Here is a 27,794-nt window from a genome sequence, read left to right on the forward strand (position 1 = left end):
TCCAGACTTGACATTTCTGGCAGATGTCTCAGGATGAAATTTTTGCAGGTCAGACCATTAAACTCTTCCTGCCCTGGCCCAGCGTGGGGTTTTGACATCGCATCACATTGCCCTTGAATGTTTCCCATCAGACAACAGAAAGTTCATTTGTACATTAAGTTTTCCATGTGAATCAAGAATAAAGTAAGAACACGCTCCACCGCACAACATCACACTGTTCTCCTTCTCACCTCTGCAGAGAGAGCGAGATCTTTGCTTTTAGCTGGATTTATTCAACTTGAGGGAATAACATTGTGATTTCTTCAGGAAAACCCACTGAGTGTCTGCATTCAAACAATCAGAAAGTAGATGTTTCTCTAACCAGGACCTTCAATTATAGTAGCAAGTAATATTTCGATAGTTACACAGACTTAACTATTATGAATCAATAAATCAGAAAAGAAAAGAGACAATTTAAAAAGAAAAGAGAAAAAGAAGAGACCATTTAAAGAAGAAATGTAAAGGGCTTAACTGGAACAAAATTGTTTTCAAATATTAGTCTTTTGTGACTTGCAGTGTCCTTCAGCTGCCTTTCATTTAACTGTTTTTTATTAATTTTTAATTAGAGTTGCATTGTCAGAGTCATGTATGAGCTGGTATAGAGACATCCCATTCAAATCTCTGACAACTTTTTGGAAGGACATGAAACTTGAACATTACTAAAGTAGGCCATAAGATGAGGTGTTCAGCTTGGGACTTCAAGAAACCAGGTTCAACTCCCTATTATGCTACAGACTTCCGCTATGATCTTAGACCAGTAACTTAGTCTCCCTCTGTGATTATCTGTAAAATGGGTATAATAATACTTCATTACCTCATGGGTGTGTTATCAGGATAAATCCATTAAAAATTATAGGGGTCATATAAGTGCCTTAGATATATTTTGCCCCTTGTTAGTAAATTCAGTTTATCACTGGACATATCTACACTTGTGTATATATACGAAGATTAAAATGAATGCTTATTATTGAGCTTATATTAGCTACAGCGCATATTCTTCTTTACATTACTGCCATATCTTAGTCATTTCTGTCAGAAAAGTTTAGATATATGTGATACTAAGTTAAAGAAACTCAAACATACCTTGACAGTGTCATATTGGAAAGTATACTAAATCTCACATCTAAGGAAAGATTGTACTTTACAGGAGTCAAAAGTAAAACTCATCATCTGTCGACTCCTAAACCCACAAGTCTCTTATCTGTCTTCTAAAGAAGCAGTTCCACCAAATCAAACCATAATTAGAAGATAACACATGACATAGTCCATCCAGTAGAGGGCAGTGGATGGGCCATTATAGTAAGGGGGACTTTGGGGAGTGCATCTCCTCTGCTCACAGTAGAAAGGAGAGCTCCCTCTTCCCCGTGGCTTCGGCATGCAGTGCTCCCTATCCTGTTTCACTCTCCATCAACCACAGGCAGTGGTACACTGGCACACTAGGCGATGTGTAACAGTGGATCATGCACTCCTTTTTTGTAGCAGCTGTTTCTCATGTCCTCCTTTTGTCTGCCTCCGGGACGCAGCCGCAAGAATCTGTTTAGTTGCCCTTACTTTTAAGATTTTCTTCTCAGGAGGCCCCAAGTTGCATACTGCCCTGCAGGCCAGACTCTCTTCATAGCCTGTCAGTACTGCTTCACAAACTGAACATGCTAGCTCCACAGCATTCTTGGCCCTTTCTGACTGGAGCCCAAGAAATGGACTTGGCTCTATTTCCTAAATGGCAGAAGAAGTTGGCATGGCACAGCACCAGCTTTGCTTTTAGTTTTAGAAGCAAACTAAAAGTCATGATTCCTATCATATAATCTCATGCACACTACCAATCTCATCAGAGGTAGGGTGCCATCTAAAATGACTGATGCTGGCCCAGAGTGTGGCTTGTTTAAAATGTATTCCATACCAAAACATCTTGAAATTGATGCACCTAGGAAGAATTCTCTGTATGATGCTGTGAAAGCTGCCAGATGGTCTGGGATAGGAGTCTGTTTGAATTTATTGGCATTCAGAGGATACCCATTAGCTCTTGATTTCCAAGCTGTTACCAGGTGTTTGCTATTCTACTGTCTGCTCTACTGTGGTACTTACCATGTAGCAAAACAGGTATTTGTATGGAGGGATGGTATATGACATTTTGTTCCTTAAGTTCTTCTACCACTTATATGTGATAATTCAACTTTATGGGTCACTATTTTAAATGTATATTTTGTATGTGCACAATATATGATTTCTTTGTCCTATGCATCAAGTATATTCTGGAACTCCGGGAGTGTTTAGTCTTTGGCAAATAATCCCCCTTTGTACCAAGAAGGAAATTAGGTACCTCCAATGTATAACAACCCAGGTCATAAATAGGACCCATTAAAATATAATGGCTCCACCTAGACAAGATCCTCAGCCATTCACCTTGATTGCCCAAATTGGAAGTCCAGCCAACCAGGAAGAAAAAGGTTGAGGTGGAGGGAAATGTAATCCCCATGACAGATGCTGATGGACTGAGAAAAAGGGTTGATAAACCTAGGGCAGACACTCACTCAGGAACAGGAAAACAGGCTGTGAGACAGCCTCACACTGAGATCCAAAGAGGTCATAGAGGACTTTTTAGTTTATAACAGCATATACAGTCACTCATCAAGGTCTGAAACTTAAATTTGAGAGAGCCCTGCCTTGGAAACATTGTAAGCCTTAGGTATGGTAAGTTATGTGTTTGTGTTTGGTTCATTTTTCTCTATGCTTTTAAACGTTGAAATAAAAATTTTGTTTTTAAGAAAGATCTGTTGACCTCGTCCTGGAAATCCACTTTGTCATCCCTATCTGGAGAGAACAAATGTAGAAGTGCCCTCGCCCTACATCCAGCCCTGGGAGGTAAGCAAGGTCTGTACACTCAGCCCTGGTCTACACTATGAGTTTAGGTCGAATTTAGCAGCCTTAGATCGATTTAACCCTGCACCCGTCCACAAGATGAAGCCATTTTTGTCGACTTAAAGGGCTCTTAAAATCCATTTCTGTACTCCTCCCCAACGAGGGGATTAGTGCTGAAATCAACCCTGCTGGGTCGAATTTGGGGTAGTGTGTATGCAATTCGACGGTATTGGCCTCCAGAAGCTATCCCAGAGTGCTCCAATGTGACTGCTCTGGACAGCGCTCTCAACTCAGATGAACTGGCCAGGTAGACAGGAAAAGCCCCGCGAACTTTTGAATTTCATTTCCTATTTGGCCAGCGTAGTGAGCTGATCAGCACAGGTGACCATGCAGAACTCATCAGCACAGGTGACCATGGAGTCCCAGAATCGCAAAAGAGCTCCAGCATGGACTGAACGGGAGATACTGGATCTGATCTCTGTATGGGGAGATGAATCTGTGCTATCCGAACTCTGTTCCAAAAGACGAAATGTCAGAATATTTGAAAAAGTCTCCAAGGGCATGAAGGACAGAGGTTATAACAGGGACGTGCAGCAGTGCCGCATGAAGCCTACCAAAGAACCAGAGAGGCAAACGGCCGCTCCGGGTCAGAGCCCCAGACATGCCACTTCCATGATGAGCTGCATACCATTCTAGGGGGTGCCCCTACAACTACCCCACCCCTGTGCTTCCCTCCTCCTCTACCCCTCCTGGGCTACCTTGGCAGTTATCCCCCCATTTGTGTGACGAATTAATAAATAATGCCTGAATTTGAAACAACAATGACTTTATTGCCTCTGCAAGCGGAGATCAAAGGGGGGAGGGCGGTTGCCTTACAGGGAAATAGAGTGAACCAAGGGGGAGGATTTTCATCAAGGAGAAACAAACAGAACTTTCACACCATAGCCTGGCCAGTCATGAAACTGGTTTTCAAAACTTCTCTGATGCGCAGCGTGCCCTGCTGTGCTTTTCTAACCGCCCTGGTGTCTGTCTGCATGTAATCAGCGGCTAGGCAATTTGCCTCATCTTCCCACCCCGCCATAAACGTCTCCCCCTTACTCTCACAGATATTGTGGCGCACACAGCAAGCAGTAATAATTATGGGAATATTGGTTTTGCTGAGGTCTAACCGAATCAGTAAACTGCGCCAGCGAGCTTTTAAACATCCAAAGGCACATTCTACCACCATTCTGCACTTGCTCAGCCTATAGTTGAATTGCTCCTTACTACTGTCCAGGCTTCATGAGCAAGGGGTAGACTGGGGTAGGTGCGAGCACGTGGTGCTGTCGACTGGGAGAGCAGCCTGAGGCAGAAGCCTCCAGCTGGCATGATATTCCAGGCAGGACTGAATCTCTATTAGACGAAACTTAAAGAAGAGAATGACCTGGAGTCATTCCCATTTTTGTCCAGGTGCCCCCGACCGACCTCACCAAGGCTGGCCAGGAGCACTCATGTCTGCCCAGGCGCCCCCGACCAACCTAACTGAGGTCAGCCAGGAGCACCCACGAGATGACGACAATGGCTAGCAGTCGTATTGCACCATCTGCCGTCGGCAAGGCAAGGGGATGCTGCAGTACCGCCTCTGCCAGCAGCATCCAGGAGACATATGGTGACAGTGAGCTGAGCGGGCTCCATGCTTGCCGTGGTATGTCGTCTGCATGGGTGACCCAGGAAAAAAGGCGAGAAACGATTGTTTGCCGTTGCTTTCACGGAGGGAGGAAGGAAGGGAGGGGGGCCTGACGACATGTACCCAGAACCACCCGCGATAATGTTTTTGCCCATCAGGCATTGGGAGCTCAACCCAGAATTCCAATGGGACTGCAGGAACTGTGGGATAGCTACCACAGTGCAACGCTCTGAAAGTCGACGCTAGCCTCTGTACTGTGGACGCACACCGCCGACTTAATGCGCTTAGTGGGGACATACACAATCGACTGTATCAAATGGATTTCTAAAAAATTTACTTCTATTAAATCGACCTAATTTTGTAGTGTAGACATACCCTTAGGAAATGTCTGCACAGCCCACAGCAGTTAGCCTCCCAGGTTGGGTCAACAGACTTGGGTCAGCAGAACTAGTGCTAGTACTCTAAAAATAGCTATGTAGAAAGTGCTTCGGAGTTGTGGCATGGGCTGGATCTTGGTCTCTGAAACCTAGAGAACCTTGGCCCTATTCTCTGGACTAATAGTGAAGGATCACAGGATCCCAACCTGTATGGGGAGATTTTTGGCAAACCAGTAAACTGCCTGAAACCACTATGGCTTATTGCTAAAAGCAGCCAAGTCAGCAGGCCATAAAGTGGCCATGTAGCAAGCTCAGCTTAACCAAGGACCCTGCGTCCTTCCTGATAAGAATTGTGTTGAAGTTGCTGATACATGCATTTTAGAAGAGGAGGATGTGCCCCAGGAATATCCCTGGGGCCTCAAGGCAGCAAACTCTGGAAAAACCCACACCTGGTTAATCAATAATCAGAAAGAACCTTTTGCTTGACAATTGAAACTGCTAGCTAAACAAATTTTCCTTAAGGGACATGTCATTGTGTTACTAATGTATAAAATAAGGGGGAAGAGTTGGAGGTAGTGGGACTCTTCGGGACTGGACTTTTCCTTTGGATGCATCTTGTGTTACCCACTGCCAGATGGGCTGCCGCTGTGCCACTCGAGAGCCACACTCAGCTTTGGTAATTATCGAGGGTTGGGGGTGTTTTACTAACCTGTTGCGGACGTGTGCAAGTGCTTGAGACTAAGTAAAGTTTAGCTTTATGTGAAAGCACTCTTGTGTTGTCCTGTTTGTGCCAGCCATCTATTGGTCGGATGACTGTGTCTCCCCTGATTTATTTCCTGACACCACCTCGCACAGAGTAAACGTTACCAAGAGCTTTGGGTTGAAAAAACCCCGGGTAACAAACCTAGAGGGAGGTACAACTCCAAAGAAAGGATATCTCTCTTCTGGTGGTTGTTAACTGTAACAATATGACTAGGATCACTATTTGTATAGTAATAGTGCTGAAGAGCCCCCATCACTAACCAGGACCCCACTGGGATAAGCACTATACAAACTATGTAAATGTTTTTCCCCACCTATTTTTCTTGTGTTTCAATTATGTCTTAACAACAACAACAAAATATCTTTATTCTCCTGTCTCTCAGACACATTATTAATGGCAAAAATCCATCTCCTGGAATCACATTAAGGAAGAAAAGCAGCTACCTTGGTTTCCACATAAAATTTTGCCATACTGTATTCTTTGTGTTTCCATTCTTCCTACCCTTATTCCATGTCGTCTCTTCCAAAAGGAGAATAAAATGTAGGTTGGTTCTTTAAATGAAAATGGACATGTGTGGGTGTTTCTGTTGTTCTTGTTCCTTAGCAACAACTACAAAAACAAATGGAGGTTGGTTGTTCCTGCTGCACATTCTCCTGTATTTATTCTGTTTGGGGCACTTTTGTTATTTCCAGCATACACTGATGATTCATTCATTGTGCTTCAAGAAAATCTGTGCTGCAGTCTCCCCGTGTCTTAGTTTAGCTGGAAACTAGTTGAATAAAACAGCAACAGATAAAGAGTTGCAACGTAATGTCCATCCTGGTGCCAGCACACTGTTATTAATTTAATAATTGAATATGACTGATTCCTGCACTTGTCCTTTTTAACATGATTCAAAAAGAACAAGAGAAATGGAATTAACTGAAATGACAGATGCATGACAATTTGGAAGGGGCAGAATTCAAATATCTAGCCAATCTTCCTGCCTTGGTGTCTGTCATAAAATGACTGCAGGTGCAGGGTGAGGCACCATTCTACCTATTATTAAATCTAACAATTTAAATACTGTGCACCAGATTCCAGGATCTGGCCCGTCTGCATCTGGTAAGGGGTGTGTTTGCAAAGGTGATATTAAAACTCTACTTTACCTCTGTGATCCTGGGTGTGTGGACACTGGGCTTCTCCCCTGCCATAATGTAGTGTAGACTGATTGCTGCCCAGAGCCCACAGGCACCATTCTAGCAGTGAAAGTCACCGAGACATAGGGCTTGCCTGGCAACATCCACTTTGCCCTGACCATCCTCCCTGCACTGGGGAACTTGGAGTGGAAATGGCTCGGGAGCTGCTACAGCAGCTGTTTACAGCTGGGCGCTACCAGTATGTAAGGGAATACCTCCACTAGCCTTTTAAGCAGAGTCGAAGACAGCTTTGCTCTGGTAAAGTACTCCAAAGCAGCCCTAGCAGGGCCTGAGATCTGGCCCTAGAAGTCGAAACAAGACAGAATGTTGTCAGAAAATGAGAAACAAAACATAATTTTAATGTTACTCTGGGATTTTCAGGGCCAATTTAAAAAAAAAAAAACACCTTAGTTCCATACACAAAAAATAAGCATAGTCATATGCCAACAGTTGCTTATACAGCTACCATGGTTGTACACAAATCTTGAGAACATGCAAGTAAAAGGTAGTCAGGCACCTAACTGTTTACAGGCGCTTTCAACCAGTTTGCATTGGCAAGCACAATAAGTGTGTGCACAAATGCAGGCATATTGACATTATTTTGTATTAAAGTACAATAGATGCTTTAGAGAGATTTATCATCTGACAGCATTGCCAACTCTTGTGATTTTGAGTATTTTTTTAACCTGTTTCATGAAAACATGACAAAAGGCTGCCAACTTGTGAATTTTCCCTTATTCAAAATGGCTACCATCTCCTATTACAGCCAATGGGGCTGAAGCCAGCAAGATGACTGCCATGTCCCTAAATGTAGGCTGCCCTTAATAAAGCAGAGAGACACAAGATGGGTGAGGTAATATCTTCTGTTGGTGAGAGAGACAAGCTTTTGAGCTTCACAGAGCTCTTCTCCAGGACTAGAAAAGGTGACCAGAGTGTCACAGTTAAAATCCAAGATGGGAAAGATTGTTAAGCATAAGGGGTTAACACATGTTGCAAGAAACAACTTAAAATAAAATAAAGTTGGCTCCTACCTCTGACTGTTTTCAGTGAGATTTGAAGCCACAGGTAAAATGGCTGCCACTCTGTGGTTCAGGGGACTGGATAGGACATAGGATCCAGGAAGAAGCAGCAGAAACACTGTGAAAGGTGGATGGTGAGAATGGGAGAGCAGGAGGCAGATTTAGTGGCTGCAGGGAAGTGGGGGGCAAGAGGAAGCGGGAAGGAGTAGGGGAAGGCCGGGCAGGTATGGGGTGAGGTTAGGAGGGGAGCACAGAGAAGGTGGAGCAGGGGGAGGCCTGGCTGATGTGGGGAGGACAATGTGTGTGGGGTTTGGCAGCAGTAGGAGGCAGGGGAGTGTGTGTGGAGGTGCTGCCCAGTCTTGGGCAAAGAAGTGGGGCAGGGCGTGGTAGGGAATTGTTACTTCCTGCAAAATGCTAAACCAGTCTCCTGTTGTTTTTACTATGACATTATTGATTATATGAATGACTGATATAAGTTTAAAGTTCTTTAATATCTGTATCTGTAACTCATCAACCCTAAAAATATGTCTATCTGTGACTGTGAATCATGATACAGTAATAAGGTCAGTGGTTTTCAAACTACTTACCATTCATCCCTTCTCTTATGAAAAGAAATGAACTAGGAGGATAGAGAGTCAAAACAATAGTAGGAAATAGATGGCAGTTCCCTTATCTTAGGAATGAGGTGAGGATAAATGAAGTTTCCATCTGAGTAGCCAGGGAACAGAGTGCATTTTTTGTGTGTATTAAACATTGACTTTTCAGCCTGACATTATCACACACACATTGGCAGAGGAGTAGAAGGGAGTTAATAAAAGTCAAAAGACAGAGTCAAAAACATGATTTGATAGTTTTCAAAATACTAATTTGGGGGTCAATCTTATAATTGTTGGTGGTCTGACAAGGAAGTGTGAGAAGGTGTGGCAGGGATGGGGCCCCCCCCTTGCCCTGCCTCTCCCTCCATTCCATCCCCACAACTGTCCTGCTTCCTCCTGCTCTTCCCTCCTTCCACTCCACTATCCTTCCCTCACTGTCCATCCTCCCCGTTATTGGGAGAAGGGACCCCCGTTATTTGGAAGAGACAGTTAATAGTAATGGAGGATTTGATTATTAGAAATATAGATGGATTGTGATGAACAGGAGAACCACATGGTGAATTCCCTGCTCTCAAGTCATTCTAGACAGCCTTATGTGCAGCACTGGGGAGGAGCCACTGGTCATAGTACATGTTGCTACCAATCACATAGGGAAAGATAGGAAAGAGGTCCTAGAGGCCGCATTTAGGCTGCTAGGTAAGAGACTAAAGTCCAGGGTCTCCATGGCGGCATTCTCTGAAATACTTCCAGTTCCACACACAGGGCCAGTTAGACACAGAGCCACTCCAGGCACGAGCTAAGGAAGCAGGTGCTTGGGGCGGCCAATACAAAGGGGCAGACTCCGTCCGCTATTGGGGCGGCACATCCGGGTCTTCGGCGGGAATTCGGAGGTGGGTCCCTCAGTCCCTCTCTTCCTCTTTGAGCTGCCGTCGAAGTGCTGCTAAAGAGGAAGAGAGGGAGTGAAGGACCCGCCACCGAACTGCTGCCGAAGAATGATGCGGCACGATTGAGCTGCCACCGAAGTGCCGCTGATCGGCATTTTTTTTTTTTCGCTGCTTGGGGTGGCAGAAAACCTGGAGCCAGCCCTGGTTAGACAGGAAGAACTGAAGGGTCTCATTGTGTGGATGAGACAATGGTGCTTGGGAGAAGGGATTTAGTTTTATTAGGAATCAAGCATTTCTTGATTTGGTCCTAAATGTTGCATAGGATTTGGTCCAAGAGGTGAATATAGCTGAACTGCTTGGTAATAACGACCATAAAAAACAAGAAGACAAAAAAAATGCCACCATGGCTAAACAACTGAGTAAAAGAGGTGGTTAGAGACAAAAAGATATCCTTTAAAACTTGGTAGTCAAAGCCCACTGAAGAAAACAGAAAGGAGAATAAACTCTCTGGGAAGTCAAATGTAAAAGTATAATTAGGCAGGCCAAAAAGGAATTTGAAGAGCAACTAGCAAAAGAAACAAAAACATAGAGCAAAAAACCCAAAAGTATATCAGAAACAGGAAGCCCCCTAAACAATCAGTGGGGCCACTGGATGATGGAGGTGTTAAAGGAACGCTGAAGGTCACTGTAGAGAAGCTAAATGCATTTTTTGCCTCAGTCTTCACTGCTGAAGATGTGAGGGAGATTCCCAAACCTGAGCCATTGTTTTTAGGTGACAAATCTGAGGAACTATCCCAGATTGAGGTGTCAATAGTAGAGGTTTTGGAACAAATTGATAAATTCAACAGTAATAAGTCACCAGGACCAAATGGCATTCACCCTCGAGTTCTGTAGGAATGCAAATATGATATTGCAGAACTACTAAATATGGCATGTAACATATTTCTTAACTCAGCCTCTGCACTAAATGACTGGTGGATATCTTCTATAATGCCAATTTTAAAAAAGAGGCTCCAGAGCCAGTCCTGGCAATTACAATTACAGGCTGGTGAGCCTAACTTCAGGACCAGGCAAATTGGTTGAAACTATAGTAAATAACAGAATTATCAGACACATAAATGAACAATTGAGGGTCCCCAAAATATCTGTAATAGAACCATTGCTGCTCAACATATTCATAAATGATCTGGAAAAAGGGGTAAACAATGAGGGATCTTACAAAACTGGGTGATTGGGCAAAAAAATGGCAGATGAAATTCAATGTTGATAAATGCAAAGCAATGCACATTAAAAAACAGAATCCCAACTATACACACAAAATGATGGGGTCTAAATTAGCTGTTACCACTCAAGAATGAGATCTAGGTGTCGTGGTTAATTCTCTGAAAACATCTGCTCAGTGTGCAACAGCAGTCAAAAAGCTAATAGAATGTTTGGAACCATTAGGAAAGGGATAGATAAGAGAAAAAATATCATAATGCCACTATATAAATCCATTGTACCCCCTCACCTTGAATATTGCTGAAGTTCTGTTGCCCATCTCAAAAAAGATATATTAGAATTGGAAGAGATACAGAGAAGGGTAACAAAAATGATTAGGGGTATTGAATAGCTTCCATATGAGGAGAGATTAAAAAGACTGGGACTGTTCAGTTTAGAAAAGAGATGATTAAGGGAGGACATGATAGAGAGCTATAAAATCATGAATGGTGTGGAGAAAGTGAAAAATGAAGTGTGATTTACCCCTTTACATAACACAAGAACCAGGGATCATCCAATGAAATGAATAGGCAGCAGATTTAAAATAAACATAAGGAAGTACTTCATACAACACACAGTGTGCCTGTGGAACTCAAAGCAAGGTGCTATTTTGAAGGCCAAAAGTATAACTAGGTTAAAAAAAGAACTGCATAAGTTCCTGGAAAATAGGTCCATCGATGGCTATTAACCAAGATGGTCAGGGGTGCAACCCTCTGCTCTGGATGTCCCTAAATCTCTGACTGCCACAAGCTGGGACTGGACCACAGGGGATGGATAAGTCAATAATTGTCCTGTCATGTTCATTCCCTCTGAAGCTTCTCACATTGGCTACTGTCAAAAGACAGCATACTGGGCTAGAGGAACCATTGGTCTTACCCAGTATGGCCATTCATATTTTCTCTGGTGAGATGTAATCCCCAGAATCCCTGCATTTAATAAATATACTTCTTATTAGTAGATCTCAAAGCATTGCATAGTCTTTAATGTATTTTATCCTCACTACACCCCTGTGGGTAGGGAAATAGTTCCCCATCCATAAAATGGATATAATAGTGAGACACAGAGAGACTACATGATTTGACAAGGTCACACAGGTAGAACAGGGATTTGAACTCAGGTTCCCCAATTTATAGTCGCCTAACACTGGACCAAATTTCCTTTTAATCTTTGGGGGAAAGAGTTCTAGATATGTCACGGAATGACAACCTTTACAGCTTCTGAGCTTGATGAAGGAATTACCAAAATATGATATTCCTATGATCCTCTGAGCCCCCCATTTTTGCAAGGAGGCAGCCATTTTGAAAAAGTTTAGGGTCCAAATCTCTTCCAGTTTAAGCCCCAATTCTGCAGGCTTAAATTCCACCGACTATTCTAGTTGCATCTATATTTCTTTAGAGAGGGAAAAGAATCATACCACTAGTACTGCTTACTTAAAATTTCCAAGTTACTAATGAATTAATCAATTTCTTAAACATTTTAAGACACTAGGAAAATATTTTCAATGAAGAAAAGTAAGTATAGGTAGGTTATATACTTGTTCTGGAAAAATCAATATAAATCATACGTTAATCTGTAGGAACTAGAAGAAGAGATACATATAAGGCCTGATGTTTCTTGTCCTATCATTTCTGTGTAGACATACAGGGTCTGTGACAATATATGCCAAGGATTTTATAGCAGAGCAAAGAGCTCCACTGTTGGGTGGCTTGAGGGAGGGGGAGGAGAAATAGACACACAGCGTGCTTGTTATTATTGCAGTAAGAAATATTTTAAAAGGCTAAATGCTTCCTTTATTTCTTGAAGCACTTTTTCCATCTTTGTTTAAACCTTTTCTAAACCCTGCAAAGCTGCATACTGCTTCTTGCCAGAGAATGCTGCTTGTATTAGCAAAACTAATGTGAATCTGAGAATATCTTTTTTAACCGAAAATTCAGCTTCCCGTCTGTTCAGATCTGGCTCTCACACAAATGTTCTGCAAGTGAAAGTCAATTTCAAACTAAGTTTAGATGCACTGACCCATTGCAGCTTTTAGCCCATTAATTCACTGCTTACTTGACTCTGAACCCAATATAGTGAAGCTACGTTTCTGGATATCTATTTCTGAAGTAAATTAGAACCAGAACTGATGTGAACTGTTTGCTGATTTGAACTCTCCCAACTGGTGACAACTCCCAGCTGAGCTTGCTTGGAATAACTTGTAAATATTCACTGCTGTTTGACCTTTAGGGGAAAGCTACCTTCTTTTTTGTATCACAAGGTGACACCCCAATCACTGAGTCAGTTGGTTGTATCTTTAGTCTGCACAACTACTTTTAGTCAGAATATACAATGAAGGCTTCTTTCAGCTGGAGTTCAATCATAAACATAAGGCTTGCCAGGGTCAAGTTTCCTGCAGCTCCGAGTCAGTCCTGGGCATAAGTGAAGGAGTACACCAATTGGCCAATTAGTGTGACATACCTAATTGCTGACATCAGTTGTGCGAAGTCACAGACTTTTAACCACCAACCTAGCAGGTGCCATGCAGAGTCCAGACACCAAATCACATGAAATGTAGTTATTTTATTCAAAACAGAAACCATAGAGGGAGACTTTGGGAGTCCAGAACAACAACAACAAAAGACTTTGGCTATGATCAAGTGCAATGTCTCTTTAAGAATCAATGAGCTAATAAATCTCTCCCACAAAAGATAAATGAAATGAGTAAGAGCCATGCACAAACAAATCACCTTTCCAAATTATCATGGGATTTTTAAATAATGATCAACTGATTACCTGCCTATTAGATGGAGAGTGGACTCAAGGATTTGGACAAGCCACCAAGTTTTTTGATCCTGCTCTGAACAGGAAACATTATGCTGTTCACCCTCACTAAAGGAAAGTCTGCCCACAGACCTAACCTCCCCCGCCCTCACCTGCCAAAACAAAGATCAGCATGCAGAGTACAGAATCCTTTGCTGTGCTTTTGTTGCACATCGATGCACCTACTTCATGAAGTTATTCTCTTTTTTGATCTATGTGTCTAGATTCTTTTAGGGTCCCTTTCATCAGAGTATCTTAGCAGCTATGTTCAGAATTGAGATTTTTGGTGAACTAGGGATGGGAAAGACCTGAGGAAGTTCTCATTCTACATTTAACCAATATTTAGCTCTGGCAGACTCCAAACATAAAACTTACTGAAGTCAGATAGAAATAATATATGAAAAAGATTATAACGGTGTAAGTATTGAAACAATTGGTTCTGGCCTCTAAGCATGAGTATTGTCTAAATATTAATCTGCAGACAAATCTGTAAAGAGTTTTTTTCAAATAAAAACAGAAGTTAAATGCTTTTGTTTTTTTAGCAGTAATTAGGGAGGTAGGGTCCTGATTTTGCAGTTTTAATTTCGGGGTTTAAGTCTGTTTTAACTTGTCAGACTAGTACTTTTTCTCCATGGATTAGGTTGACTAATATATGCTTGGTGGCATATAAATATATATCATATTAACAATATATATTATCTGTAACATATATACATTATATATATTAGTATGAATTAAGCAGCAATAACATTAAGCACAAATATTGTAACAGTGATATAGTCTTAACTGACTTATACTATAATCCTGTTTACTTATGCTAAGTATCCCATAACATCTTGCGTTTGCTGAAGTAAGCATTTGGCACAAGCAGATAGGAAACTTGTCAAAATCAAGATTTATTCGTTCTATGACTTTGTACAAGGTAGGAAAGTACCTTCACAGATCAGTACCTGGAATGCTGGTATCCAAAACAAAGATAAGGAAGGCACAAAACAACAAGTTAGGGAACTGGAACAAACTGATGGGTTGGATTTTAGTGACATGTAAAGGAATATGTAACTTGTAAAATCATATAAATAATACTAGCTGAAATATGCAACTTGGGGAGCACACCTTCTTGTAAGGTGACTGTAACGTCACTGCATGGGACTGTCCTTTGGAGACTGGTATCATATAGAATCCTTTTCCTGTACCATGTTAATAAACCTGACTGACATTGGTTATTTGGGCTCATGAGTATATTGAATAACAAGATAAAAAAACAAAGTGTGGTCAAGCAATTGACTGTACAATTTATCAACAAACCATATACATTTTTATGGACCTAAATGGAGTGACAGTATCATTTAATATCCTCAAATGAAAATTCTTTCTTTTTCTTCTTTCGCACCCCTTCATCACAATAAGATATACTGAATTAGCCTAAGGACGAGTGGCAATCATAAATAGCTAGCTTTAAATGAACACCATTCACTATCAGTTTCTTTATAATTAAAGTAGACACACTGTTATTAGAGGTAATGGCTTGGTGGTTAATTTTTATTGATTCGCTAAATATATTAGAAAGAGACAAATGGACAGTGTAATTGTTTGTGGATTATTGTTTCCTGAAACCTCATTACACTAGGTAGGATTTAACTGAACAGTGCATTTCTCAAATACTAGGAATGCTGATCAGATTTGCTGAGCCAAGTATTTCTGAATATCAGAAGAAAAATAAGTAGCTGCAGAGTATTCAGGAGCATGCAGAAAAGGATTCGGGGGAAGAAGCATGTTTTCAAGTCTCTTGAGAACTGGCACATGGCATGAGAACATTCCAGCCAATCAGGGACACAGCTGATATTTAACAGAATCTCAGCCATCTTGCAGGCATTGCTCACTTTTTCCTCACCCACAGTCATAACAAAAGGAATCTGATTTCTCCTTCCTTGCTTGAGTGATGCTGATGCTGCCATCAGTTCCTAATCCATTGTAATTCATATTTTATCCTTGTTTCCATTTTAAGTTGTCCTGAATTGCAGTATTTGCAAGTCTGATTTCAATAATAGCTGCTCCCAGGGCTGGATTACCCAATAAGTAGACGAAGCACATGCTTAGGGCACCAGCAAAGCAGGGGGCACCAAAATGGTTTTTTTTTAATTTGATATTTGATATTTCAAAAAAAGCATCAAAGTAGTCATCATGGGAAAAATCAGAACTTTGTTAGACTTCCTTACACTCCACTACACACTCTTCCCCTGTTTTTCTGTTCTCTTTTTATTACTTATCCCAACCTAAACCAGGGGGGCATCCTACTAAAGTAGATCGAAATAATGCGAGGAAATCAGATCTTGTCATGTATTGCAATAAATTTATGTTTTATTATTGATATATTCTTCTGAGTTATACGTACTTGATTCGTTTTTTTCTTTCTTATATATATATTATATATATATATACATAAAAATAGTGTACATTGTGTAATTATTTTTTTTTTACGATCAGATAACTGAGTTAAGGGGCAGAATGAAACGTAACCAACTGAGTGGAGCACAGAAACTGGCGGAAGAAACAAAAAACTTGTGAAATTTTCCAAAATCTTCCAAAGCTGACGTCATTTTTAAAAAGTGAATCCATCAGAAGCAACATCTTCTCTCAGTAGCTCAGACATAGTTCCAAACGCTGTAGGTGTTTCAGAGACTGACCCTTCTTCTATTGGTGAAACAAACACCATTCCAGAACATGTGGATGTGTCAGAAACTGTAATTGATCATCCTACTCCTGGTGGTAAAACACATTTTTGTAGAAGGTGTGGATGTGTCAGAGACTGAACCTGCTCATGCTGTAAATAATAGGAGAAAAGATCCTGGTATGTGCGTTGATTTCAGTACCGATGATGTAGCTTACTGGATAGATCGTGGACCAAATGACTGTCAACACCACACTGGGCCATTTGAGAAATCATGTTGGACTTTTACCAATGGCAAACAAACAAGATATTGTCCACAAAAAATATTTTTTGGCATGAAAGCGAATGGTGAGAAATACACTTGAGAATGGCTACTGTATTCACCATCGACAGGGTCTGTGTACTGTTTTGTTTGCAAACTTTTTGCATATAAACCTTCAACATCCTGTTTTGCTGCAGATGGATTTAGTGACTGGCGGAATACTGTTTTAATTGAACAACATGAAAATAGCACTACTCACAGAGATTCAATGTTGACATATTTAAATCGAAGACAGGGCTTTGGATTGACACAAAAATTGGAAGAACAAATTAAAGGGGAGCGTGAATACTGGCAACATGTCTTGCAGCGTGTTATAGCTGTTATTCAAACATTAGCTGAATATGGTCTGCCTTTCTAGGGATCAAATGACACATTTGGATCTTTGCAGAATGGAAATTTCTTGGGATTGTTGGAACATGTGGCTCAGTTTGACCCATTTTTAGCAGGCCGTATCTCAAAATATGGGAATGCTGGCAAAGGTAACCCATCATATTTATCCAAGACAATATGCGATGAACTCATTGGTCTAATGAATGACAAAGTTCATTCAGCTATTGTGGATGAAATAAGTACTGCTGTGTACTTCAGTTTATCTGTCGACTCTACACCTGATCTTTCACATATTGATCAATTGAGTATATGTGTCTCCCACAGATGGAAAACCAGTTGAACGATTTATAACATTCCTCAATTTGAAAAGCCACACTGGTGAAGAAATGGCAAATCAAGTACTGCATTATCTGTGCCAAGTTTGCAAAATAGATTTCTCAAAGTGCAGAGGTCAATCTTATGACAACGCTGCCAACATGTCAGGGCGTTATCAAGGAATGCAGAAGAAGCTTTTAGAACAGAACAAATATGCCATATTCATATCATGTGCTGCACACTCTCTCAATCTTGTTGGCTGCAGTGCTGTTGATTGTTGTCCGGTGGCAGTAAGGTTTTTCTCAACAGTCCGGTTACTTTATAAATTTTTCTCTGCCTCAACACACCGATGGGCAGTTCTTAAAACATATTTGGGCAATGATCATGTGTTGAAATTTCTTTCTAATACTCGCTGGGAGGCATATGCAGTGGCAACAAGTGCAATTCTGGAGTCCTACTCAAAGATTGTGGCTGCATTAGAAAGTATAGCTGAAGACCAATCACAAAAGGGAGAAACTATATGGGAGGCAGAAAACATTGCAAACAAGATGCAAGAACTAGAGTTTGTATTCATGTTGACCATGTGGAATGAAATTTGACAACACTTTTACCACACAAGTCAAGCTCTCCAAGAAAAAGAATTGGATTTGAAAACATGTGCAGACCTCTGTCAATCATTAGCAGACCACTTACACACTTTGAGGAATGATTTCGAAAGATCTGAAGACATATCAAAAGATATCTTGCCTCATACTAACTACAAAGAAGCCCAGTCCCACAAGCGAATTAGGAAAAAACAAGCAAATGATAGCAGTGCAACAGAAACAGCATTGAATCCTAGAGACAAATTTCACGTATCTACTTACTACGCTATAATTGATACACTTGAAGCTCAGATGAAGAGGAGAGGTGAAGTGTACAAAGGAGTATCAAGTAGATTTTCTTTTCTCAATGATATGGACTTATCTGACGAACAATATTCACAAGGTTCCCAAAAGCTGGTTGACTCATACCCTGTTGACTTGAACATGAATCTCTCTTTTTTTTGGTTACTGCTGAAGTTAGAGAAGAACTTAGTTTAATGCTGTTGCTTATATTAACATTAAAACCATAACTTATTAATGATAATAAGGCTGATTTCTTCATTCTTTCTGAGGAAAGGAAGAAACAGTTTACAATCTATCCACTATTACTTTAAATCTGGATTTTTTTGGGTCCCTTTTCCCCTTTTGTATCACCTTTATTATTCTTATTTAATAACATCAGAAATTAACTAAAACAATTATTAAAATTCAGGACACTTTAAAAGTTAAAGCCCCACTTTCCAAGTTAATTGTGCATAAATTCAGAGTTGCACCTGCATACAACGAATTGTGGGATTCCAGCTTAAAGTTCTAAATACAGGTCCTGATTCACCTCATCTGGCTTTTTTTGTAGTCAATTACACCAACGTAGAGTAGGTGAAAAATGCTCTATCTGGAGTCAATGGAATGTTCTACTTAGCTTGCACAGGTGTAAATGAGTACACAGGGTGCAAGGCAGAGGAGAATCAAGACCATCGGTTTAACCGGATTGTGTGGAAAAAAGGGGCAGAATTGTGAGCAGAAGAAAATGGCAATGAGGCATAAATAAAAAGTACAGTGGCCCTTGTACACCACTCTATCTTTTCTTCTGGATCTTTTCTAGCTTCTTCCTAGTATCAGTAGTCATTAGGGCTGTCAAGCGATTAAAAAAATTAATTGCGATAAATTGCACTGTTAATAATAGAATACCATTTATTTAAATATTTTTTGATATTTTCTACATTTTCAAATATATTGATTTCAATTATACCACAGAATACAAAATGTACAGTGCTCACTTTATATTTATTTTTATTACAAATATTTGCATTGTAAAAACAAAAGAAATAGTATTTTTCAATTCACCTAATACAAGTACTGTCATGCAATTTCTTTATCATGAAAGTTGACCTTACAAATGCAGAATCATGTCCAAAAAAAAAAATCTTCATTCAAAAATAAAACAATGTAAAACTTTAGAGCCTACAAGTCCACTCAGTCCTGATTTCTTTTTTAGCCAATTGCTCAGACAAACAAGTTTGTTTACTGCAGGAGATAATGCTGCCTGCTTCTTGTTCACAATGTCACCTGAAAGTGAGAACAGAGGTTCTCATGGCACTGTTGTCACCGGCGTCACAAGATATTTACATGCTAGATGTGCTAAAGATTCTGATGTCCCTTCATACTTCAACCACCATTCCAGAGGACATGCGTCCATGCTGATGATGAGTTCTGCTCAATAAAAATCCAAAGCAGTGTGGACTGACGCATGTTCATTTTTATCATCTAAGTCAGATGCCACTAGCAGAAAATTGATTTTCTTTTTTGGTGGTTTGGGTTCTGTAGTTTCCACATTGGAGTGTTGCTCTTCTAAGACTTCTGAAAGCATGCTCCACATCTCGTCCATCTCAGATTTTGGAAGGCACTTCAGATTCTTAAACCTTGGGTTGAGTACTGTAGCTATCTTTAGAAATCTCACATTTGCGTTTTGTCAAATCTGCAGCAAAAGTGTTCTTAAAATGAACATGTGCTGAGTCATCATCCGAGACTACTATAACATGAAATATATGGCAGAATGCAGGTAAAATAGAGCTGGAGACATACAATTCTCCCCCAAGGAGTTCAGTCACAAATTTAATTAACACATTTAGATAGAGAGATATGCACAGCTGTTTGCTCCCCCAGGTATTAATACATACTCTGAGTAAATTACTAAATAAAAAGTGATTTTATTAAATACAGACAGTAGGATTTAAGTGGTTCCAAGTAGTAACAGACAGAACAAAGTAAGTCACAAGCAAAATAAAATAAAATGCGCAAATCTATGCCTAATCAAACTAAATACAGATAATCTCACCCTCAGAGATGCTTCAGTAAGTTTTTCTCAGACTGGACACCTTCCAGGCCTGGGCACAATTCTTTCCCCTGGTACAGCTCTTGTTCCAGCTTAGGTGTTAGCTAGGGGCTTCTCCATGATGGCTCCTCTCCCTCTCTGTTCTCTTCCACCCCTTTATATATCTTTTGCATAAGGCGGGAACTCTTTGTCCCTCTGGGTTTTCACCCCCCCTCACTGGAAAAGCACCAGGTTAAAGATGGATTCCAGTTCAGGTGACATGATCACATGTCACTGCAAGACTTCATTACTCACTTGCCAGCACACACATATACAGGAAGACTCACAGGTAAACACAGTCATCTGCAGACAATGGTCCTTGTTAATGGGAGTCATCAAGATTCCAAACCATCATTAATGGCCCACACTTTACATAATTACAATAGGCCCTCAGAGTTATGTTTTATATTTCTAGTTTTAGATACAAGAGTGGTACATTTCTACAAATAGGATGATCACACTCAGTAGATTATGAGCTTTGTAATGATACCTTACAAGAGACCTTTTGCATGAAGCATATCCCAATTACCTTACATTCACTTATATTTTTATAAAACCATATAGACTGCACAACGTCACAACACATTTTTTTTAATGAGCGTCATCAGCATGGAAGCATGTCCTCTGAAATGGTGGCAGAAGCATGAAGGGGCAAATGAATGTTTAGCATATCTGGCATGTAAATACCTTGCAATGCCGGCTACAAAAGTGCCATGCAAATGCCTGTTCTCACTTTCTGATGACATTGTAAATAAGAAGTGGACAGCATTATCTCCCAGAAATGTAAACAAACTTGTTTGTCTTAGCAATTCGCTGAAGAAGAAGTAGGACTGAATGGACTTGTAGGCTCTAAAGTTTTGCATTGTTTTATTTTTGAGCGCAGTAATGTAACAACAAAAAAATCTACATTTGTAAGTTGCACTTTCATGATAAAGAATGTATGAGGTGAATTGAAAAATACTGTTTCTTTTGTTTATCATTTTTAGAGTGCAAATATTTGTAATAAAAATTATATAAAGTGAGCAGTGTACACTTTGCATTCTGTGTTGTGATTGAAATCAATATATTTAAAAATGTAGAAAAACATCCAAAAATATTTAATAAATTTGAATTGGCATTCTGTTATTTAACAATGCAATTAAAACTGTGATTAATCGCAATTATCTTTTAAAATTGTGATTAATTTTTTTGAGTTAAGCACGTGAGTTAAGTGTGATTAGCTGACAGCCCTAGTAGTCATCAATCCTCTCACCATACCACCTCCAATCGATAAGGGTTAATTGCCAAGTCTGTTGCAGTGCTGCTGAGTCTCCCAATTTTTTCACAAGTGGCAGGATTTTTGGTGGGGGCTGGAGCCAGTCTCACAATGGCGAGGAGCTCTAGCCCTTTAGCAAATTCGAGCCCACTGCCTGCCTGCCTGTCCCATTTGCCTGCCTCTTGGGGCAGAGTAACTAATCAGAACTTCTGCACTTAGAGCTCTCTCCCCCTCCCTATAGTAACCAAGGCCATTCTCACAGGAATTTAAAAAAAAAAACTCATTATTTTTTGATGTCTGACTCGTGGTTTTCAGTCTCTTGAGACTGGTGATACTGCTGTCCCATAGTAACCAATCTGGCTCTGTTGGGTAAAAATGTCCCCATGGAGCCCACAGCAGTAGTGACATTTTCTAGTTTTATGGAGCTAGCTTGAGGCTGGTTGCTAAAATCCGTGAACATTTCATAAGCAGTTTCATGCTCACCAGCTTCTTGCTTCATTATGCCACACAGAACTGAACCTTTGGATGGGAAAAAATTCCTCCTCTTCTTCCTGTTCCTTTTTCCTATCAAAATACTCTTTGGCCTAAGGGAAGATCACTTGGGCTGAGACTCGGTTGGGTAGTAATAAGGGTTGTGAAAGTCAAAGCATTTTCATTTGAGCAATGGTTTATACCCCAGTCATTGGTTACAAAAGCCAGGAACAGAACCCAGATCTCTAATATAGCAGACCCATATCGCAGCCATTTGGTCACACTGGGTATGTCTACACTGCATTTTAAAACCCTCAGCAATGACTCTCAGAATCTGGGTCTACAAACTCGGGCTCACACTACGGTGCTAAAAACAGCTGTGTAGACATTCGGGCTCGGGCTCCAAAGCCTGCGAAAGGGGAGATGGGTCTCAGAGCTCCAGCCCAAACCACAACGTCTACACTGCTATTTCCAGCACTGTAGTGTGAGCCCTGTGGCTCTGTAGACTGGGCTCTGAGAGTTGCTGCCATGGTTTTTAAAATGCGGTGTAGAAGTATCCACTCTTTCAGGAAGAATCTGCCAAATCTAAGTATTTGGACTATTCTGTCTGTAAAATGGGACCATCCATGAATTTGTAATCCACAGTGTCAGTGTGTTATGTATCTTCCTCCAGTCTACAGAGCCTCCAGCCTATTCCTGCTACCAACTGTTGTATGTTATCCTTTAGCTCATCTTGATAGGCATCTGTACTGAGTCCAGATGTATGCCCCCTCATTCTCCTGCATGGCACGTACAGTGGGTAACAATAATGCCATATGTGATGGGAACCCACTGATCCACAGAGGACGTGAGTCTGTTAAAGCTCTTTCTAGATCTCTATAGCTAAGAATTGTAACAGACATCCTCTGTGCTTCAGCACAAAGGGGAAAGTGTAACACACCCTGACCAGTTATATGATCATATAATTAGAGCTGGTCAGGAATGTTCCATCAGAATGATTTTCTAAAAGAAAATGCTCTTTTAGCAAAATTGAAAAAAATTCCATGGGAAATTTTCAATTTTGCAGAAATTTTTTGATTTTCCATCAAAAAATATTCAGAAGGCAGGCAGAAAGTGAAATTCACAAATGATTTTTTTCTGGAAATCCCTTCTAGTGAAAGACACATTTTTGACATTTCAGCCTAATTTGAGATTAAATATTTTTCAAAAATGTGAATTTTTGACCTGTGACCTGACCTGATTTTGGGAAGCTCTTAATCAGGATTAAACTACAATTTCTATGCTAAGAAATGCTAAAATGCTTTAATAATAAATCTGAGGCTTATAGGGCCTGGTAGTTAGCATATGGCCTAAATATTTAGCATGAGTGTTTGACCTCAGGTTATAAGATTTAGCAAGAAGTATCTTGTGACAGACAAATAAACCACAAAAGAATAGTTTATGCCTCAAATAATGGAATTTTCAGGGCTTTTTGGTATTGTAATCATGGAGCAAAACTTCATTAATGTATCAAAACCATTGGGAAATATGTTGATGCAAATAACTTATGGCAACAGTGAGAACCCTAATTATGGAATCCTGAAATAACAAACAAGGACAAAGAGCAAAGACCAAATCAAATATGGTCCCAGATATGGGGCTGGGGCACAGTTGCCAACTTTCACTCGGCTGTGCACTCCTGACTCTCTCCCCCCCTTGCCCCTGGCCCTGCTTGCCCCACCCTTGTCCCTGCTTGCCGGGAGCCAATCAAAAAAAAAAGAAAAAAAAAAGAAAAAAAAAAAGAAGCAACAAGCTACAAGCCAAAAATTAGCCAGCAATCAACTCACAAACCAATTAAGCCAAAAACAAGCCCAATTTCTGTGTTTTTTCCCGTGGATTTGGCATGTCTGGGCTGGTGATGAGCAGGTGCAAGGACAGTAGGGTTATAAAAGGTTGTGAGACCAACACCTAGTTGGTCGTAGGTGATGGGATTGTAAAAACTGAATTGTTATACCCACTTCTGGTGCTTCTTCCACTTACTGTTTTTCTGTCTTCACTTTAATGGTTTCCATAAAATTGTGAGTATGCATGATTCAGTGTGGGTGTGTGGTCTCTGTGCTGTTTGCTGCTTTGCTATATTTAGTCCTATATCTATATTTCTCTTTATTTTTCTGTCATTGCAATAATGCTTGTTTGTGTGGATCTGAATAAAGTCTTCATTTCTCTATTTGTGTGATTCATCAATCTCAATTTCTATTGTAATTCTTACATAGCTCTGAGAGTAAAGAACCTGTTGTTAGTGATTTGTGCAATTTGAATGGTAAATTAATCAAAGGGTCCAGAACTTTTTCTGGGGAAGGTATTTCCATTTTCTGGCCAACTCTATATGCAGTTAGCACAAAGAGGCAGAATTTAAAGTTGTGGTAGCAATGTTAATTCTGGAATTTATTTTGAGTGCCTGACTTTGTAACATTAATTACCTTCTTCAAACATAGTTGTGTTTGTTTGCTGTGGTATATCACATTCATCTAAGACCAGACTCTGCCACTCTTACTCATGCTAAGTATTAGCATGCTCAGTAAGTAACCCCACTGAAAAAATAAGGACACTTCTCAGAGTAAAATATAAATGTGAGCAAGGGTGGGAAGATCCTGGCCCATCGATATTTGTATTTTAAATGGACTCCACATAAACAACGGAATTGAGGGTTATGGTCTGACCCATATTTGGATTGCCATAATGTCTTAATAAAACACCGAATTATAGGACCAGATTGTGATGCCCTGCCTTACACTAAGTAGTAACTTACTCCTTGAAAAGTGCTATTAAATTAGTGGAACAACTGAATGACTAAGGTATACTACTCAGTGTGAGTAAGAGAATCAGAATCTGGCCAGTAGAAATAAACCTACTGTTTACTAATTAATTGTATTCCTTTTACAAATATATGTCAGGTAAAATAATATCCATTCTTCATTTTAAAGTCGTTCATCATATAGATTTCAATAAACCAATCTTCCCAGTATTGTCTCTGAGGCCAGGAATGTGTCTTTCAAAAAAGAGAATAAGAGCTAACATCAACAAATCACTTTGGCACAACAGCATATGTTGATCAATAGAGCTCAGAATGTAATTACATCTGTTCTTTTATCCTGAATTATTTCTTTCTAGACGCTTACCTATTGTATTACAGTTGAAATTTAAAATCAAACACATAAATCAAATTACTTGTATGCTCTGCTGACAGTTTATTCCTATTATTCCTAATCAACTGTGTCAACTAATTATTAGATTTCTCTGCAATACCCTTAAATCATATTATCCAAATGCTTGTTCAACCTTTTTTCCCCTCCTTAGTCTGCTTTGGAACATGAGCAAAAACTGGTAACCAATTACAATCCCTTTACACCCTGAAATCTTGCTTGATTGATTATAAACCATTTCAGGATTCTTCAGAATCCCTGTCTAGACATCTTGTCAACTTTGTCTAACACTTTGTCTAACAATGAAAACCACACAATTTGGACCTGTCATTCTTTGTGTAGGAACAAATGGAGGAAGCACATACCCTACATATTACATTTTTTTACCATGAAAGAATCAGGTTTTTATAAGACATGCACTATCAAATGGATAGAAAAGGATTAGAAAACATGTCTGATAGTGATAGACTCAAGGAATTCAGTCTATTTAGCTTAACAAAGAGAAGGTTAAGTGATGACTTGATTACAGTCTGTAAGTACCTACATGGAGAACAAATATTTAGTAATGGGCTCTTCAATCTAACAGAGAAAGATATAGCATGATCCAATGGCTGAAGTTGAAGCTAGACAAATTCAGACTGGAAATAAGGCATACATTTTTAACAGTGAGAGTAATTAAGCATTGGAACAATTTACCCAGGGTTGTGGTGGATTCTCCATCACTGACCATTTTAAAATAAAGATTGGGTGGTTTTTTTTCTAAAAGATCTGCTCTAGGTATTATTTTGAAGGCATTCTGGGCCTGTGTCACACAGGAGGTCAGACTGGATGATCACTGTGGTCCCTTCTGAATTAGAATCTATGAGAAGAAGCACGGGTAAATACTGTACTTCCCTGCAGAGTTAGAGTACTTCATTTGTTAAGATTTCTTCCAACAAAGGTGCATGTGCACTCACTCACATGTACCCACTTGCACACACACATACAAACCCCAGAGATCATGGTATATTTACAATAAAAGATAATTTTGTCTAGGTCTAGAGAAAGATCCTTTCATGTTCTGAAAAAATATGATAAAATATGGTTTCTGTAATGATGCTGAACACAATTTCAGATGTCTACACTTTCAGCTAAACTGTACACTTTTTGAGATGCACCCTCATTGTCATCATAGGAACGTCATGAGAAATGGTTTTATCATTCTGGGAAAATTTATGAGATTTCAAAAAAAAAAAAATCCATCCCAAATTGAGACAAAAATCTGAAAACTCAAACAATTTTGTGGAACTGAAATTCTGCATATTTTGTTTTACAAACACAAAACCATGGTGTTTCTGAAATGAAATATTCTCCCTGGGATCTGTTTCTGCCCACCTGGTGGGCTGCAGTGGAGCTGGTGACTCTGGCAGCCAGTGACTGAAATTGATATCTCAGTTTCACAGCTGTTCACCACTGAATAGCAGTGATATGTCAAGATAGCAAGCTGCTGAGGAGCTGGGCAGGTGAGCTAGCAGGAAACCAGGTAGGGTTCCACTGGAATTTCACCAAAATCGAACTATGAAATGGTTCGATTTTGATGAATCATTAAATTTGGACAAAAAATGTTTCATTGGATTTTTTCTGATCAGGTCGTTGTTTTAATTTAGACAAGGCTAATTAAAGCACTACTGATGATAATAAGTTACTCATGACCAATAGCGAACAAAACTCAAACTCATGAGTACATAGCTAAATGCCTAACTTGCATAGGGAAGATTACACTTAAGCCTATTTTCTGCTCACATCTTGTCCCTTTTATCCTTGTGCTGTTGAGAATTAGGGCTTGTCTACACACACAAGTTGTGCCACAATGTGAACATTGTTGTACCAGTATAAAGGTGCTTTATAGTAGTATTGCTATTCCTGTATGGGAAGGGAACTAAGCTATACTGGCATAAGGCACTTTTAGACCAGTACCACTGTGTTCACATTTGGGGATGTACCAGTAAAACTATTTTGGTAAAAAAGTCAAACTCCTAACCAAAATAGTTATACCAGTATTAAAACGATGTGTAGACCAGGCCTCTGGGAACAAGCATGCAAGAGCTTGAGACAGTATGGAGGATTAATCATGTAATCTTGTCAACTGTGTTGAAGTCCCTATACCTTTGCCTCTGTCGTCAGATGTTTGACTTCATGCGTGTGTTCTCTCTGCATGCTGCACTGGCTCTGGCCAGATAATCTGTACAGCAGGCTCCAATCAAACTGCCCAATAAGACCACAAAACTTGGTTTAATAGCAAAGGTGCCCGGCCAGGTTTATTGTCAACGAAGCACAGTAATAGCGCCTAGCAGACTCTACGAGGATACTAAGACATGTATGCTCGTGACAATGGAGGCAGCTCAGTCAGTGGCGGGACTTTCCACTCCCCGCTAGGCTGGCCAAAGACACTCCCTCTGAGATACATCTTTATACACCAATACTAACAAATTACGTATTGCCCCTGACATCTCTGGGTGTCACCCTCTGACGTATTAGGGTGCCACCCATTACCTTGTATATGTTGGTTTGATCAAAACATCTCTATCCATCATGCTGTCATCCTGACATTATCCTTAAGATGAGTCAGCGTGTTCTTGTCATCTTTGGGGGATGTGTTTGGTATCAAGGTGTTCTGGTACCACCTTTTTGGAATGTGTTTGTGTATATATTCTTGTGCCTAGCACTACTTAGGAATGTGTGTTTCTGCAATATCAGCCCTGTTCTTGCCAGATTCTGTGAGCAGGGCCTGCCTCTTCCTCACAACTTAACTTTTCTTTATATCAGCAAAGTTTTGACTACTTTAGCCAAGGCCTCAGGCCTCATACCAGGCCTCTAATA

General features: G+C 40.1%; 1 pseudogene; it reads left to right on the forward strand.

Annotated features, from left to right (window-relative positions):
- The first annotated feature begins 4,443 nt into the window (after nucleotides 1-4,443).
- LOC113408037 lies at nucleotides 4,444-25,146 on the forward strand (annotated as a pseudogene).
- Nucleotides 25,147-27,794: the final 2,648 nt, after the last annotated feature.

This window comes from Terrapene carolina, unplaced genomic scaffold, assembly GCF_002925995.2.
Source record: "Terrapene carolina triunguis isolate 2854851 unplaced genomic scaffold, T_m_triunguis-2.0 Scaffold58, whole genome shotgun sequence".
Lineage (NCBI taxonomy): Eukaryota > Metazoa > Chordata > Testudines > Emydidae > Terrapene > Terrapene triunguis.